At 57.8% G+C, this 14,931-nt stretch overlaps 1 protein-coding gene across 2 annotated transcripts in view; it reads right to left on the bottom strand.

The window, feature by feature from the left end:
- Positions 1-14,931, bottom strand: part of HPSE2 (heparanase 2 (inactive)) — a 177,599-nt gene that overhangs the window by 85,106 nt on the left and 77,562 nt on the right. The gene's annotated exons all lie outside the window — the stretch shown is intronic.

Below are 14,931 nucleotides of genomic sequence, written 5' to 3'. Positions count from 1 at the left end.
GGGGAGCAGAGCGGGTCTGGGACGAGTGACACCGAGCAGAAGCCCAAAGAGCCCATCATGGGGCACACTGTGAGGGACCAGAGCGGCAGGAAGAGGCCACAGGTCTCCCAGGCGGGTGCCCCGGAGGAAGCGGACCCAGGACTCGCCGGAGAGAGCTCGGGGCGGTGGCTGCCGCCCCCATTTCGCAGAGCGGCGAGGGAGAGACTAATGGACTTTGCGGCTGCGGCACCGCGCTCTGCCTGGTGGCCTCCCCGCCCACAGACACGGCAGAGCCGAAATGCCCACACAAGGTTTACAGGCTTCAGTTTCGACAGATCCGCGTCTAGACTGCCGGGTAGTCTAGACACACCCCGAGAGAATATCGAAGAGAAAAGCCCGACCAGGAGAGCAGGAAGCTACTCAAGGAGGCAAAAGCCTTCAAATACAGAAGGAGCTGAAGCAATCTTGAGACCCCACATGCAACATGATGGGAATGAATGTAGCTACAACCACTCCGGAGAGATCTCGGAGTCACTGTGGAGAGCTCTCCGCAAACAGCCACTCAGTGCGCAGCGGCCGTCACAAAGCAAACCAAAGACGAGGAGTCATTAAAAAAGGGAGAGAGAATACGACAGAAAATATCTTAGTGCCTCTATATAAAGCCAGGTACACCCACGTGGAGAACACTGCGCACAGATGTGGGCGCCTCATCTCAAAAAAGAGATACTGGCATTGGAAAAGGTTCAGAGAAGGGCAACTAAAATGCTGAGGGGTTTGGAACCGGTCCCATATGAAGAGAGATTAAAGACTGGGACTTTTCAGCTTAGAAAAGAGGAGACTAAGGAGGGATATTATCAAAGTCTATAAAATCATGACTGGTGTGGAAACAAGTGAATTAGGAAAAGTTATTTACTGATTCCCACAATGTAAGAACTAGGGGGTCACCAAATGAAATTAATAGGCAGCAGGTTTAAAACAAACAAAATGGAGTTCTTCTTCACTCAGTGCACAGTCAACCTGTGGAACTCCTTGCCAGAGGATTTGTGAAGGCCAGGACTTTAACTGGGTTAAAAAAGAGCTAGATACATCCATGGAGGTTAGGTCCATCAATGGCTATTAGCCAGATTGGTGTCCCTGGCCTCTGTTTGTCTGGAAATGGGTGACAGGAGAAGGATCACACGTGGATTCCCTGTTGTGTTCCCCCCCTCTGGGGCATCTGGCATTGGCCACTGTTAGCGACAGGATACTGGGCTAGATGGACTTTTGGTCTGACCCAGTCTGGCCACTCTTATGTTCTTAGCCTGCTTGGCTACAAGTGCGCCCTGTTGACTCATATCCAGCTTCTCATCCACTGTAACCCCCAGGTCCTTTTCTGCAGAACTGCTACTTAGCCAGTCGGTCCCCAGCCTGTACCAGTGCTTGGGATTCTTCTGTCCCACGGGCAGGACTCTGCACTTGTCCTTGTTGAACTCATCAGAACTCTCTTGGCCCAATCCTCTAATCTGTCCAGGTCACTCTGGACCCATCCCTGCCCTCCAGTGTATCTAGCTCTCCCCCAGCTTAGTGTCATCCGCAAACTTGCTGAGGGTGCAACCCATCCCCTTGGCCAGGTCATTAATAAAGATGTTGAACAAAACTGGCCACTAGAAACTGATCCCTGGGGCACTCCGCTAGAAACTGACCACCAACCTGACATTGAGCCGTTGATCACCACCCGTTGGGCCCGACAGTCTAGCCAGCTTTCTACCCACCTTACAGGCCATTCATCCAATCCAGACTCCCTTAACTTGCTGGCAAGAATACTGTGGGAGACTGTATCAGAAGCCAGGGGCGGATATAGGGCAGGGTGCGTGGGGCGGCCGCCCCGGGCCCCGCGCTTCAAGAAGCCCCGCGCATGCGCCGTGGCAAAGAGGGGCCCCACGAAATTGTGCTGCCCTGGGCCCTGCAAAATGGTCATCTGCCCCTGTCAGAAGCTTTGCTAAAGTCAAGGTCTATCACATCCACTGACTTTCCCAAGTCCACAGAGCCAGTTACCTCATCATAGAAGCTAATCAGATTGGTCAGGCAGGACTTGCCCTTTGGGAATCCATGCTGACTATTCCTGATCACTTTCCCCTCTTCCAAATGCTTCAAAATGGATTCCTTGAGGATCCCCTCCGTGGTTTTTCCTTGAGGTGAGGCCGACTGGTCTGTAGTTCCCTGGATTGTCCTCTTCCCTTTTTTAAAGATGGGCCCTACATTTGCCTTTTTCCAATCATCCGGGATCTCTCCCAATCTCCACGAGTTTTCAAAGATAACGGCCAGAGGCTCTGCAATGACATTTGCCAACTCCCTCAGCATCCTCGGATGCAGTAAATCCGGACCCATGGATTTGTGTATGTTTAGTTTTCTAGGTAGTTCCTAACCTGTTCTTTCAACACTGAGCGCTGTCCACCTCCACCCCACACTGCGTTGCCTAGTGCATTTGTCTGGGAGCTGACCTTGTTCATGAAGACAGATGCAAAGAAAGCATTGAGTACTTGAGCTTTTCCCACATCATCTGTCACTAGGGGTATGTCTACACTACCCCGCTAGTTCGAACTAGCGGGGTAATGTATGCATACCGCACTTGCTAATGAAGCCCGGGATTTGAATTTCCCGGGCTTCATTAGCATAAGCGGGGAGCCGCCATTTTTAAATCCCCGCTGCTTCGAACCCCGTGTAGCGCGGCTACACGGGGCTCGAACTAGGTAGTTCGGACTAGGGTGCCTATTCCGAACTACCGGTACACCTCGTTTCACGAGGAGTAACGGTAGTTCGGAATAGGACCCTAGTCCGAACTACCTAGTTCGAGCCCCGTGTAGCCGCGCTACACGGGGTTCGAAGCAGCGGGGATTTAAAAATGGCGGCTCCCCGCTTATGCTAATGAAGCCCGGGAAATTCAAATCCCGGGCTTCATTAGCAAGTGCGGTATGCATACATTACCCCGCTAGTTCGAACTAGCGGGGTAGTGTAGACATACCCTAGGTTACCTCCCTCATCCAGTAAGTGCCCCACACCCTCTCTGATCACCCTCTTATTGCTAATACGCCTGTAGAAACCTTTCTTGTTCCCCTTCACATCTCTTGCCAGCTGCAATTCCAATCGCACTTTCCCCTTCCTGAGAACTCCCCTGCATTCTCGAGCAATATATTCATCCTCCTCCCTACTCATCTGTCCACATTTCCAGTCCTTGTCAGCTTCCTTTCTGTGTTTAAGCTCACCAAGGATGTCCCCGGTCGCCTACCATATTTGCTTTTCTTACTGTGTATCGGGATGGTTTCTTCCTGTGCCTTCAATAAGGGTTCTTTAAAATCCTGCCAGCTCTCCCGGACTCCTTTCCCCTTCATGTTACAAACCAGGGGATTCTGCCCATCGGGTCTCCGAGGGTATGTCTACACTACCCTCCTAATTCACTCCTCATTCCACGAGGAGTACAGCTAGTTCGGATTAGGAAGCCTAATCCGAACTAGCTACTCCGTGCCGCGTGTAGCCGCGCTGCACGGGGTTCGAACTGCCGGCATTTAAAAATGGCGCCGGCCGGCTTTATGCAAATGAAGCCCGGGAAATTCAAATCCCGGGCTTCATTTGCAATTGCGGTATGACTACATTACCCTCCTATTTCGAATTAGGAGGGTAGTGTAGACATACCCTGAGGGAGTCAAAGTCTCCTTTCCTGAAGTCCAGGGGGTGTATTTTGTTACTCTCTTTTCCTCCTTTTGTAAGAATCCTGAAATCTACCATCTCGTGATCCCTGCTGCCCAGGCTGCCACTCACCTCCACTTCCCTACTAGTTCCTCCCTGTTTGTGAGCAGCAGGTCGAGCTGCGCACGGCCCCTGGTCGGATCCTTCAGCACTTGTACCAGGAAGTTCTCCCCAACATTCTCCAAACACTCCTGGACTCCCTGTGTCCTGCCGTATTGGGCTCCCAACAGAGGTCAGGATGATTGACTCCCCCCTGAGAACCAGGGCCTGTGATCCGGGAGGTGGCCAGCGTGGGCCCTCCAATGGCAAAGAGCGCAGCCGACAGCCCTGGATTCTAGGGAGAGGTGGGACTTGACATGGAGCTTGAGCTAAGCCGTGAGGTCTGGGATCAATGTTGGCCAGGCGACTAGCCTAGCGCGCTGCCGCCCTGTGCGAGGGCTGCGAGCCGGCTCTGTGCTTGGCGGGGAGCTAAGAGGGCAGGCTGGAAGGGGTGGCCAGGCCCACGGTCTAGGGAGGGAGACAAGGAGAGCAAGGCTTACGCCTCGGGACGATGCGCTCTGCATCGTACATTCCATCTCCAGCTAGCCTGAGGCGGGAACGGCAGCCACGGGGCCGGAGTCAAACCACCCATTCGCAAGGGGCGCTGATAACAGCCGCGCTAGCCCCCTTGCCATGGGCTCTGTCCCCGCTCCAGGACCTGGGTTCAAGCCCCACCTCAGGCATTTTGCTTTTTCCCTCTCTCTCTCCACGCTCATGTGTGCAGCTCGGCGAGAGCAGGGCTGGCGCTGCGACCATGTCTCCCATTGCTGGCTCGGTACGATAGCGCTGGGGGGGGGGGGCGTGCTGGTCCTGGGAATGCGAGTCCAGCTAGAACATCTCTCTGCTTTGCTGACAGAATGACTGTTTTATGTGGCTGTAAGAGCCGCTGTCTGAAAAGCTACAAAATCTATGATGTGTGTTTCTAAATCCAGTGACAGCTGGCACCGCTGCCGAAAGTTCATTCCTGCTTTTACAGTTTAGCTAAAACACTCCTCTCTGATCGCCCCGATTTATCAACAAACGGCCATTCCTGGAACCACTTACAGCATTCCCCAGAGGCCAGACGTGGCCAGCTCTTCCAACACTCAGCAGGCTGTGCACCCGGCCCACGGGGTTCCCAGGCGGAGGAGCGCTGCGTGCCGAGTGACGTCCGCTCCAGCGAGCTGCAGAGGCATGGCGGTCCCATGGAAACCAGCAAGAACTCTTCCGAGCCCAGAGAGCGGGAAGTGTCTCAGAGGGGGGCAAAGCCCAGGAATTTGTGCCCTTTGAAGCTGGAGCAGCCCAGGGCACTTGCAGTAGCAAGTGTCACAATCTCCGAGGGGCAGGCCCCTTCCATCGCCAGCGCCTGCCATTCGGCCACCGCCTCCTGGGAACAAGAGCCTTCCCTCAACAGCCTAGGACGTCCTGGTTCTGCGGGTGAAGCCTGGGCCCCTCCCAGCCCCTCAGACTCCCGTTACCCACGGACGGACGGCATGCGAGATAATCAAGCGGCCCGCAGGGCAGCCGAGCAAACCCCTGCAGACTGTCGCCTGAGACAGAGCCTCTCTCGGGCCGGGCCTAGGGGGAACGAAGCCAGAGGCTCTTTGCAGAAGTGTGACGTCCCACGCGCAAGACCGCGGCCGACGGGATTTCTCCCACCTCCATCTGTGAGGGGCCAGCGCTGCCAGCGTACAAGCCTGTCTGGCCCGAGACACGCCCTGTGCGCCGTCCTTCCGTGGGCAGGCCCCTCGTGGCTCCGGGCAGAGAGCCCAGGGTCACACAGCAGTGCCTGGAAGGCTCTAGTCCTGACACCGAGGTACCAGGCCACCAGAGAATGGCGGGGAAGGTCTCGAATGACAGGCCGTGGCACGCTGGGTGCCACGCCCATCGCCGGGGGTCTGACGAGCAGGGACGCACTGGACCTTGTGTTCGCTGGTCTGGGACTTGGCACAGGTCACCCAAAGGCAACTCATTTGTGAGCAAATATCTCCTGCGTGCTTCTCAATGGAGGCCCATTGCCGGCCAGAGGAAACGCCCAGGCCGAGGTGGCCAGCGTGGCAGGGTGGTCCTGTGTGGGAGGAAGGGTCTCTGGAGGGCAGGTGAACCCTCAGTTTCCCTTCAGGCTATGAAAACAGGCTGCGGCAGGCTGGGTCTCAGCCTTACGACGGGTCTCAGCCGCCATGGCTCATAGCGCTGGGGGAAGAATTTAGGGCAGCGCCTTGGCAGCGCGTTTCGGCTCCGGACAGCACGCCACGATTCTGCCGTACGTGTACCCACTTGTTCCACTTGTCTGAGCTTGCAGCGACCTGGCCTTGGACAATCGGCGCAGGCCTCTTTGCACCGCACCTGGGGGACCTGCGCAGCTGAGAGTGGCCCAGGGCAGTGGTTCGGAGGACATGGGGCGGCGTTTGCTGTCGCTGGCTGTCCGGGGAATGCAAGGCCAGTGTGGGCTCCTCGTGCCAGAGGCTGGCGTGTTCGGGAGCTCGCAGCCCCGGGGCAGGTGCCTCAACAAACCCAGTGCCCGGGAAGTGCCACGATGCAATAGTCACAATCCATGTAGCATCTGGGCCTGCACCGCATCAGTGCCACCCGCCCAAGCGCAAGAAACGCCGAGCCAGCCCAATGCACGGCACAGGAGCTCTGCTGGAGCAAACGGTTCGGTGCCTGCTGGCCCTGAGCCTGGGAAGCCACGGGGAGCCACGGGAAGCCACGGGAAGCCACGGGGAGCCACGGGGAGCCATTTCCAAGCTTTCGTCTGCACCCAAGAAGAGAAACGTGTCTTATTTTGCAAAAGGCAGCTGACGTGCGGCAAGTTCACCGTTTGCGCTTGCAAGTCGAAGGCCCCTCCCCTGAGTGAGGAGGGAGGGCTCTGGCAGGGCCAGCTGCCCAGAGGGCACGTCTCCCTCCCCTCTTGCCAACCACTAGCCCAGCGTTTCTCGCCCGGTGCGCGCGGACCCTTCGGGGCACTCGAGAGCAGTCGGGGGGCATCAACGCAACTGAAATTGGGAGAAAATGGAATTTCTGTTTTGGGTTTTACGGCGCTTTATTATTTTTGTACTTTTAACTCCCACAAATGTCATCGCCCACCCGGCTACGGTTACGTTGTTCAAACAAGCGTGTGGCACTGGTAGGAAAGAGCTGTGTGCAGTGAAGTCTAGGTCCTTACGACTGTTGTTTGGGAAAAGGGGTCGAGGCTCGCGGCCCTCGTCCCCCGTAACAGTAAGTGTTACAACAGCGTTTCCCGGAGACGCTTCGCCCTAGGGCTTCTGAGCGCTGGGCTTGCCACGGCCTGGCCTCCGCCCATCAGAGCAAAGCCCAACACACTCAGCCAGGCCGTTCTCTGCGTACGAACAGGACTCGCCCTGGGCATCGTTGGAGACCAGCTCCGTCATATTCCAGCAACAGCTACAGGCCTTATTCTGACCACCCCAGTGCTGATGGTTGGCCCAAACGTTGGCACCCCCTTCTCTTGCTGGTCCCCCAGAATCGCAGCAGCTGCTTTGCCCGCCAGTGGGGGACCGAGGGTCTGGGGCTTCTTCCGCTGGGCATCTGGCATTTTTCAAAACTATAAAATATTTTAACTGAAAACTGTCCTGAAGCCCGCCCCCTAAAACCGGAAATGTTTCAATCTCAGACCCTTAATGAAAACCACACGCCCCCTGCCGCCTCGGTCCGCCCAGGAGGAAGTGACAGTCCTGGGCTCTGCATGTGATGCTCAGCGCTGGCACAAGCACAGGGCACGGCCGGAGAGGGCTGGAAAAGGTGGCTCCACCTTACAGAGCGCCAGGAGTGTAAACGGGTGGGAACAGCCCAGGAGAGGACCCGAGGCTGAACCTGAGCGAGTTGTGCTCCGCACCGTGCCCTGCCCTCCACACAACACGGCGGTTTCTGAACAGCCTCCAGCAGCCTGTATCTCTGGGCGGGGAGGCCTGCGCACACCGTCTGGAGACGCCCGGACCCGCCAGGAGAACCTCCGCGTCCAGCGGCAAGGGGAGAACTCAGAATTCAGCAGTCGGGACGTCCAAGGGCTGCCCTTGTCTGCCCACACTGCTGCCAAGACATCGCCCCGACACCGATACCACCCTCACGTCTGCCAGGCGGCCTCCCCCGAGGAGGGGGTTCACTCACACAGGTCTGGAACATGCTGTTCGCTCTCATCAGCCATTCCCCATGGGCACGCCTGGGCTCAGCTCCCTGCGCTGCAAAACCCCCGGCCAGACACGGTGCCCAGCTCGCAGCCCTGCCCGGCAGCCCTGCTCAGCCCTCGCCCAGGGCGCCCCCCGGCTGCGCCCGGCTCGCAGCCATGACCCCCCCAGCAACACTCCTCTTGCCAAAGCCACAGCACCCGGCTCACAGCCATGACCCCCCCCAGCAACACCCCTCTTGCCAAAGCCACAGCGCCCAGCTCACAGCCATGACCCCCCCGCCCCCCAGCAACACTCCCCTCACCAAAGCCACAGCGCCCAGCTCGCAGCCATGACCCCCCAGCTACGCCCAGTTCACAAACATCATCCCCCCAGCGGCACCTGGCTCACAGCCATGGGCACTCCCAGCCATGTCCGTCCCGCACCGATGGCACCCCAGCCACACCCAGCTCGCAGACATGGCACTGTGCACCCACGCCCGTCCCGCACCCATGGTGTCCCCCAGCCACACCTAGCTTGCACCCATGGCACCCCCAAGCCACGCCCGGCTCGCAGACATGGTGCCTCACACCAATGGCACCTCCCCCAGCCACGCCCACCCCGCACCTATGACACCCCAGCCACGCCCATCCTGCACCTATGGCACCCCAGCCACACCCATCCCGCACCTATGGCACCCCAGCCACGCCCATCCTGCACCTATGGCACCCCAGCCACACCCATCCCGCACCTATGACACCCCCAGCCACGCCCATCCCGCACCTATGACACCCCCAGCCACGCCCATCCCACACCTATGACACCCCCCAGCCATGCCCATCCCACACCCGTGACACCCCCCAGCCACGCCCATCCCACACCTATGGCACCCCCCCAGCCACGCCCACCCCACACCTATGGCACCCCCCAGCCACGCCCACCCCACACCTATGGCACCCCCCAGCCACGCCCATCCCACACCTATGACACCCCCCCAGCCACGCCCATCCCACACCTATGACACCCCCCAGCCACGCCCATCCCACACCTATGACACCCCCAGCCACGCCCATCCCACACCTATGGCACCCACTCTTGGCCCTAAGCAGGATGCTATTTACATCAAAATAGGTCAATTGCACAGGCCATTATCACACATGGTGCAGCCGTGCTCAAGGAAAGACGGGCATCTCGTCTCGTTACACACCGTGCCAGGTAGCTGCTTAAGCCGGCAGCAGATGTGGCCAAGGCAGCAGTGCAATACCGGTAGGATATATCTGCAGGAGATTTACTCACAGCTAACGCTCTTTGAAGTGCTTTACGGCACCTCTTGCATTGCTCTGTGCACTCACAGCCGTGTGGATGCTTTTCTGGCTGACTCTGTCGCTACACGGCACGCGGTTTCTCGTGTGGCTCATATTAAAGAGCAGATAAGTTGGTACATTCCTGACCAGATGTTTTATCGCTGCAGACTCAACTTGGTCGAAGGGGGAGCGTGGGGGAGCCTGCTCTACCCTGCCTTGGCAATAACCGCTGATGTCAGCCTTGTCCAAAGTGTGGATTTCTGCCCTGCTCAAGCCCGGTGCGCCAAAGCACGCAGGCAGGGCCCGAGAGTCGGCGACTGTTTTGCAGAACAATGCGGATTGCACCTGGTACATGAGACCACGTCAAGAACCCAGGACAAGCGGCCTGGTCCTGATGCGCAAAAAGGACAGATGCAGCCATGAAACCGTCAACTGTGCACAGAGCAGCAACATCCAGGGTAGCAGGATACACGCCTAGGGCTATGTCTAGACTGCAGGCTTCTTTCGAAAGAGGCTCTTTCAAAAGATCGCGTCTAGACTGCAGGCGGATCTTTCGAAAGAGAAATCCGCTTTTTCGAAAGAGAGCACCCAGCGAGTCTGGATGCTCTCTTTCGAAGACGGCCTCTTTACATTGAAGAAAGCCTTCTTTCGAAAGAGGAGCTTTCGAAAGAAGGCGTTCTTCCTCGTAAATTGAGGTTTACCACCATCGAAAGAAAAGCCGCGTTCTTTCGAAATAATTTCGAAAGAACGCGGCTTGAGTCTGGACGCAGGGGAAGTTTTTTCGGGAAAAGGCTACTTTTCCCGAAAAAACTCCTGAGTCTGGACACGGCCAAAGAGGGGCTCTGGCCATGTATCCTACACAACATAGTATTAGAACTACCACGTCTCGCTGGGCTAGCAAGTGGGGTTAGGAAGAACAGTCGCTGGGAATGGGCAGGGTGGACTCACACGTCCTGCCCCAGGTAACTAGAAGTGATTAGGCCCTTCACTCCGGCAGCCCAGTGCCTGGCGAAGTGCGTGGGAAGAGACGGAACCGCGCCCTCCTGCCTGGCACTGGAGGTAGCAGACGGGTGAAGTGTACATGAATTAGGCTTCATTATTGTATATAGTAGGTCATTTAATAATTGTTTGGCATTGCTTTGTGCTGTATTCATTGCTTTAGAAGGCATAGTGTTTAAGGTTTCAATTGAACAGTCATTGTTCTTAAGGCTTGCAACTGTATTACCTGCTTAAAGCTTGCAATAAATAAGAAAGTAGCCCTGAAGTGTACTGGCTTCCCTTGGATCTAAAATAAATCGAACCACAGGACAGCAGCCACGCCCAGCTTGCAGCCATGTCCCCCCCCAGCCACGCCCTGTGTGGCAGCGCATTGGGTACCCCCCGACCCTGCACCCTGTTTCCAGCAAGATGAGACTCCGCCAGCCAGTTGAACAGGGAGGGTGCGTCTAGACTGGCACAATTTTGCACAAAAGCTATCACTTTTGCATAAAAACTTGCCAGCTGTCTACACTGGCCGCTTGAATTTGCACAAGAGCACTGACTGTGTAATGTACAACATCCGTGCTTCTTGCACAAATACTTTCACGCTCTCACTCGGGGAAAAGCCCTCTTGCACAAGAGGCCAGTGTAGACAGGGAAGAACTGTTTTGCGCAAAAAAGCCCCGATGGCTAAAAGGGGCTTTCTTGCGCAAAATCGCATCTAGACTGGCCACGGATGCTTTTGCGCAAAAGCACTTGCCAATCTAGAGGCGCTTTTGCAGAAATATTTTTAAGGGAAAAGCTTTTCCGTTAAGAGTATTTCCACAAAATCATGCTGTGACGGACCGGGCCGTGTCTGGGCACAGCTGAGGGCATCCGCTCAGGGCGAATTGCTCAAATCCGGGGCTCCTTACAGCCCCCCCTGACTGGTGACCTCTCCAAATAGGCCACAAACCAGTCCCACAGAGCGCTTCAGCTGCCTGCCTGAAGCCTCCCGAGCAAAACCCCTCCGACACCCCAGCAATATCCGTGCCCCAGATGGCCCCGGGCCTATACACAGGTGGGGGGGTCCTAGCACCCAATCCCACCTACCCCGAACAAGTCCTGTCCGGTTCCAAGAAACCAGCCACAGATCCCTGGTCAATTTACCCTCTGGACCTTGCCCACAAATCACGCTGGGCCAATCCTTTAGAATCTATATCTAAAGGTTTATTATTACAAGAAAGAAAAGCCTGAGAGTAAGGTTATTAAAGTACAGTACGTTACATACACCGAATCTCCCAGTTCTCGATGCAGGCTCTAGCAGAGATGTTGCAGCTGCTGGTTTAAAAGTTCTTATTGCACATCCTACGATCAGGATGGGTTCACAGGTCTTCCGGGCTCTTCAATCCCTGCAGTGCTGCCTCTGGGATGAAGTGCTGAGCTGAGAACAAAATGGCATCGACCACATGGCCTCTTTATACTCCTTCCTGGCCTCTTCTTGTATGCAGCAAGTCACCTGGTCAGAGGCCAATCTCTATGTTTCCTGCTGGCTGCCCTCAGGTGACAAATCCCATTCTTTGGGTGTGTCCATAGCCTATTGAGAGCCATTGTCCCACAGGGCTTTGCTACTCAGCCTGTCCATAGCCATGCTTAACCACATTCACAGAAATATTCAGCTTCCACACAGATTACAGATTCCTACCTACACACACAGACATTATACACTCACATAAATAGCGTACATAAGATCAACAAACAATAATCTCCCATCCAATACCCCACATGGCTCCCCCCACACCAATTTCTGGGGCCAACACCCCCACCTAGGGGTGCAGCAGCGATCTGGCTGCTTCCCTCCAATTCGGTAATGTGACACATGCCAGTCTAGACGCAGCCGGAGGGTTTACTGCTTCTGCGAGGTGCAGCACGGCCCGGGTTCAACGTGGGCATCCAAGTGAGGGGGCAGGCAGCCCGAGACCCCTTGGGGTGGGTCCACAGGCCCCCAAACGCCCAGCACTCAGCTCAGTCTCTTCTCTGCATCGTTTCCCTGCAAAAAACTGCCCAGCTCCCAGCCCTGCCCCCAGCCAGGTGCCGTCTCCTCCTCCCTCCCTCCCTTTGTCTCCCCCCTGGGAAGAGCCTTGTTACCTGCCCAGGCTGGGCCGGGGTGTCTGGGCCAATGCACATGTGGGGGAGTGTGTGGGAATCACACAGCGCAGGGACCCCGGGTCACAGAGCAGACAGCCCCACCCCCCACTATGTCACACCCTCTCACAGCCATCGCCCCCCCAGCCACGCCCGGCTCACAGCCATCTCCCCCCCAGCCACGCCCGGCTCACAGCCATCGCCCCCCCAGCCACGCCCGGCTCACAGCCATCGCCCCCCCAGCCACGCCCGGCTCACAGCCATCGCCCCCCCCAGCCACGCCCGGCTCACAGCCATCGCCCCCCCCCAGCCACGCCCGGCTCACAGCCATCGCCCCCCCAGCCACGCCCGGCTCACAGCCATGGCCCCCCCCCCAGCCACGCCCGGCTCACAGCCATCGCCCCCCCCCCCAGCCACGCCCAGCTCACAGCCATCTCCCCCTGCCACGCCCGGCTCACAGCCATCACCCCCAGCCACGCCCGGCTCACAGCCATCGCCCCCCCTGCCACGCCCGGCTCACAGCCATCTCCCCCACCCAGCCACGCCTGGCTCACAGCCATCTCCCCCCCAGCCACGCCCGGCTCACAGCCATCATCCCCCCAGCTATGCCCGGCTCACAGCCATCTCCCCTCCAGCCACATCCGGCTCACAGCCATCGTCCCCCTGCCACGCCCGGCTCACAGCCATCGCCCCCCCAGCCACGCCCGGCTCACAGCCATCGCCCCCTCTGCCATGCCCGGCTCACAGCCATCGCCCAGCCAGCCACGCCCGGCTCACAGCCATCGCCCAGCCAGCCACGCCCGGCTCACAGCCATCGCCCCCCCAGCCACGCCCGGCTCACAGCCATCTCCCCTCCAGCCACATCCGGCTCACAGCCATCCCCCCCGCCAAGCCTGGCTCACAGCCATCACTTCCCCCCCCAGGCAAGTCCAGCTCGCAGCCATCAGCTCCTAGTGTGGCACTGTGGCTTTTTTTGCTCAAGTTTTCTTACAAATAAAGCAGAGATACCAGCTACCACCTAGATTTCGAGCCGTTGATCGCTACCCGTTGGGCCCGACAGTCTAGCCAGCTTTCTGTCCACCTTACAGTCCATTCATCCAATCCATACTCCCTTAACTTGCTGACAAGAATATTGTAGGAGACCGTATCAAAAGCTTTGCTAAAGTCAAGGTCTATCATATCCACTGACTTTCCCATGTCCACAGAGCCAGTTACCTCATCATAGAAGCTAATCAGGTTGGTCAGGCAGGACTTGCCCGTGGTGAATCCATGCTGATTCTTCCTGATCACTTTCCTCTCTTCCAAGTGCTTCAGAATGGATTCCTTGAGGATTTTTAGGGGACTGAGGTAAGGCAGACGGGTCTGTAGTTCCCTGGATTGTCCTTCCTTTTTTTGAAGCTGGGCACTGCATTTGCCTTTTTCCAACCTTCCGGGGTCTCTCCCAATCTCCACGAGTTTTCAAAGATAACGGCCAGAGACTCCGCAGTGACACCCGCCGACTCCCTGGGCCTGTCAGAGCGTCACTGCTTTGCAGAACAGGGTGCCCACGGTCAGGGTGAGCGGCGTTCCTGGCTCCTAGGTGCATGGTGCACTGAGCTGCGCTGAAAAGGCTCCACGGAACCACGCGACTCTCGCTGTGCACCACGGATTTCTCATTGCCATTCATTTGACCTTCTGTCCATGCGTGTTTCACCTGCGACCCTTAGCAAAGCCCTTTTGTTCCACTGGGCCACGCCCTGGGCCAAGCACAGGCCTCGTGAGACAGGGAGTCGCCAACGACACGCACTTTGGGAGCTCGCTAGGCAGGTCTGATTCCACGTCACACGAGTGTTACGCTCACTGTGCGCAGCGTGAATGTTTCACCCCCTCTCCCCGGGGCTGGGTCACAAGTGCAAGTGCACAGTCAGCACAGGGCGTGCGCCCGGGCGCTCTGAACAAAGGCGCCGGCCCATCGCCCGCCACGAATCCTGCCAATTGACGCCTTCGCCGCCCAGAGAGGACAGTGCAGGGACCGTCCCCCCCTTTCAGCCCAGCGAGCCGCCTTCCCACTTCCATAGCTCCCTGTGGAGGGACACGCGGCAGCACAGCAGAGCCACGCTGAAACGCCCACGGCTGCCTCGCACGTCCCTCTCGAAGGCACGCGTGGTGCTCCAGGCCTTTGGGCCCCAGCTGGAACCTCCTTTAATCAGCGCCTGCCCCAGCCAACGGGAAGCCAGTGGGCCCACCGGGCGCCGACTGGCCAGCCAGCCCAACGGCAGCGCCAGGCGCAGCGCCTGGAATTCTAGCGTGGTGCAAGGGCAGCTCACGCCTCGCCAAGCCTGCGGACAAGGGGTCCGGCGCACCGAGTGGACTTCGACCGCCTGCGACAAGGGCAAGGCCTCAGTCTCTTATCGCCCCGGCCAAGAAACCAAGCACCCGTTTCCCCCCGGGGGCCGCCGGCCCACAGCGGCCAGCGCCAGGTGCCCCAGAGGGAGTGAGCAGAACCGGGAATCCTCCCGTGATCCCTCCCCTCTCGTCCTTCTGGCAACGGGCCGCGGGAATGGGGCCAAGCCCTGTTCGTTAAAAGCGTTTTTCCCAAGAGAGCCTTTGAATATTTCTTACTGACCCACGCGGTCCCCTGACCCCCCTGCCAGCCCTGACCCCCAATAATCTCCCTAGGAAGCAAAGCCTCCTGCGCACGG

This window comes from Pelodiscus sinensis, chromosome 8 (genome assembly GCF_049634645.1).
Source record: "Pelodiscus sinensis isolate JC-2024 chromosome 8, ASM4963464v1, whole genome shotgun sequence".
NCBI classification, from domain to species: Eukaryota; Metazoa; Chordata; order Testudines; family Trionychidae; genus Pelodiscus; species Pelodiscus sinensis.
Note: the sequence above shows the minus strand (reverse complement) of the source record. Positions and strands in the feature narration are given on the sequence as shown.